This window comes from Polyodon spathula, chromosome 31 (assembly GCF_017654505.1).
Source record: "Polyodon spathula isolate WHYD16114869_AA chromosome 31, ASM1765450v1, whole genome shotgun sequence".
NCBI classification, from domain to species: Eukaryota; Metazoa; Chordata; class Actinopteri; order Acipenseriformes; family Polyodontidae; genus Polyodon; species Polyodon spathula.
The window spans coordinates 1213727-1217624 of record NC_054564.1 but is presented as its reverse complement, the minus strand read 5'-3'; positions in this window follow the sequence as shown (position 1 = coordinate 1217624).

Here is a 3898-nt window from a genome sequence, read left to right as displayed (position 1 = left end):
GATATTTCCAGGGGGCTCCCGAGTGGCGCATCCAGTAAAGGCGCTCCACGTGGAGAGCAGGATGCACCCCATAGCCTGGAGATCGCAGGTTCGATTCCAGGCTATGTTACTGTCCACCGTGACCAGGGGGGTTCCTAGGGGGCAGCGCACAATTGGCCGAGCGCTGCCTGGGTAGGGAGGGCAATCCACGGTTCACCACGCACCAGCGCCCCCTGTGGCTGCTAGGGCGGGTCTGCAGTGGAGCCACTCAGATCTGCATTGTCCTCCAGCGGAATAGGTCTGGCGGCTTCACTGCGGATCGGCGAAAAAAGACCGAAATGCAGCAATGAACCGAGATTAATAAAAATCCAATTCTTGATTCTAAACTGGGGAGAACATTGGGGTAAAATCATTGGCAAAGACTACATTTGAAAAACAAATGAATAAAAACGTTAATAAAAAGATATTTCCATTCTCTCTGCAATGGTGAGGGGATTTGTTTGTTTCGTGAGGCAGTTTTGGAGAACACAGAATTAACATGACAAAGCAAGCTCTAATACACCATAATGCTCTGTAATACAGTGCACGCCACACTGCAGATAGATGCAGACAAATTCGGCGTGGTTATCAGGGCAGTTAGAGAGCCGTTTCACAGATGAAAGAACCAGGTGTGTTTTTGAATACGAGTATTTGGACCTGAGGGTCAGTGATCTCACAGAACACTCTGCATCCTGCTTTCAGAATGATCCTTGTTCTGATTTCTATCGTCAATGCTGCTGTTATTATTGCAATTTTAAAAATAGCTTGAGGGTTAGTCACCTTCCATTACATAGAAAGATGGTTTGGTTTTGTTAGAGCATGCGTGTATTTATTATTATACTCGCATAAGCAAATATTTTTACTGTAAGTGACTGCTCTCAGTCGAACTCGCTCTTAAATGTAATTATTTACTGCATTCTTTATTTTGCTCTTAAATTATTTATCTGCTACAGACTTTATTGTATTTTATAACTGTTCTTATCTGTACTGTGATATTTTGTAGCAGTTGTAAGTCCTCCTGGATAAGGGTGTCTGCTAAGAAATAATAATAATAATAATAATAATAATAATAATAATAATAATAATAATAATAATAATAATAATAATAAATAAATAAATCTCAGCCTCAAGAACTTTTCTCTTGAAGGACAGCTGGTTTATAACATGCAGGACTTGGAGTTACAAACTGGTAGCATTGATATAGATAGATAGATAGATAGATAGATAGATAGATAGATAGATAGATAGATAGATAGATAGATAGATAGGAAACCTCAAGGCTTGTCATTTATATCTGTGGCCCTCTGAATGGACTCACACAGATGGGTTTCCATTCTCCATTTCCTCCAGTCTGTCTTGTGACGAGCAACCATTCTGTCGCGCACAGAGCAAGAGTCAACGCGCTGTCAGCAACTGTCAGCTTTAACTCAGCAGCTCTGTACAGAGCCCTACCTTGACCTGCAAAACAGGGAGGGGCATGGAGAGGAGTGGGCGGGGCTTACAGCCAAAAAGGCTGTCGTTCTATCTAAGCCCAGGATGCAATTAATTAATGAATTAGTCACTTAACGTACGCTTATATCCAAAACGACTTCCAGAGACCAGGGGGGTGAACTCTGCATCATCAACAACCGCTGCTGCTGCAGAGTCTCTTCCAATAGCACCTCGCTTGTTTGGCGTCTCATCCGAAGGACGGAGCACAAGGAGGTTCAGTGACTTGCTCAGGGTCCCACACAGCGAATCAGTGGCTGAGCGAGGGGCTATCTCATGGGTTCAGGTTAGGGTTCGAATCTTGATGGAAATACCGTGTTTTTCTAACTGCTCCGATCTGGGACTCAGTTGAACGTGGTTGGAAATCGGTGTGGTTTGTTTCCATCCGATTTCAATAGCTGAATTGGGACCAGTACAGAGAGGTATGGTAAAGGATAGGGAAGCATTATAAAGCACAGAGAGGTGTGGTAAAGCATAGGCAAGCATTGTAAAGCACAGAGAGGTGTGGTAAAGGATAGGGAAGCATTGTAAAGCATAGAGAGGTATGGTAAAGCATAGGCAAGCATTGTAAAGCACATAGATGTATGGTAAAGGATAGGGAAGCATTGTAAAGCACAGAGAGGTATGGGAAAGGATAGGGAAGCATTGTAAAGCACAGAGAGGTATGGGAAAGCATAGGGAAGCATTGTAAAGCACAGAGAGGTCTGGGGAAGCATTGTAAAGCATAGTGAAGCATCGTAAAGCACAGAGGTATGGTAAAGCATATGGAAGCATTGCAAAGCACAGAGAGGTCTGGTAAAGCATAGGGAAGCATTGTAAAGCACAGAGAGGTATGGTAAACAGCATATCAATGAACATGGCAAAGGATAACCATGGTAAAAGCATGGGGGACAAACTGCTCAATTACTGTGGTAGACTTTAAGGGTGTATGAAAAATGTTCAAACTGTCCACGGTGCTTCAGTTCAGACTGTATGGGGACTGCAGACGACTTAACATAGAACAACAGTGACACCCAGTGGTCATGCACCACAATAACAACACAGGGGTTCTATAGAGAATGTGTGGCTGTGGCTGCGAATTCATGAATTGCTTCTGCGACACGACGCTTAAGTTGTGCTTTGAAAACAAGGATAGTGTGCTTTGCCCCCCCCCCCCCCCCCCCCCCCCCCCCCCCCCCCCCCCCCCCCCGAGCTTTCACAACCTTAAGAAACCAGGCTGTGCCTCGAAAATCATCGTCTCAAAAAAAATATGAAAGAAAAAAAAAATACCAGTTTATTAATTGAAATCTTAAGAGGAACCATTGCTGTGTTATTATTATTAACATCTTTAACATAATATACAAAATAAAAAAAAAACCGAGATAGACAAATAGAGAGATAGACAGGCAGACAGAGATAGATAGATAGATAGATAGACAGTTTATAGAAAGACAGTTTATAGTTAGATAGATAGCATATGCAGCTATGTATCTTCTGTGTTCACCGCACCTCAAACAAACAAAACACAACGTCTATAGATGGCAAGCGTTTTTATTCCACAAGAGGGCGCCACTTTACATTTACAACTTCAAACTTATTATACAGTAATTCAAAATAATCACTGCCCCCCCCCACCCCCCACCCCCCTTTCTCTTTTTCTTTTAAAAAAGATCCACCAACAATTATAAAAAATATTAAATCTCTATCTCAGAAAAAAAAAATCTCGTTTGGTTCAGTCATTATTATTATTATAGGTAAAACAAAAATAGCCAGCGTATTTAACAGCGTTTGTTAAGATATACAAACAACATTCTGAACTCCAGTGTTAGTCGAGTATAACGGAAGACTTTTCTTCTAGTAGCTGTGTGTACAGACAGCTAGCCGGAGCGATTCCTTTCAAACCCAGTCGCCTGTCTACCTGCAAACTGGTTTGGAAGATTACATTCAAACCTTTTCAATAGAAGGCTTCCTGAGCACAGCCTTCAACAGTTTCAGGTTTAAACCAATTGCAAACTCGATTGAGGAGTTTTTAGTTGGCTGCATAAGTAAAAAAATAAATGTAAAGATTTCGTACATCGTTATTAATACACAGTGGCATCAAAAAAACACTCGTCCATTTCTCTTTCAACATCCACTTTACATATTGTAACAGTACAGCAGCGTGCCCATGTGTCACAACACCCCATTGCTTCTGTATCAGAGCACCCCATTGCTTCTGTATCAGAGCACCCCATTGCTTCTGTATCAGAGCACCCCATTGCTTCTGTATCAGAGCACCCCATTGCTTCTGTATCAGAGCACCCCATTGCTTCTGTATCAGAGCACCCCATTGCTTCTGTATCAGAGCACCCCATTGCTTCTGTATCACAACACCCCATTGCTTCTGTATCAGAAGACACCCATTGCTTCTGTA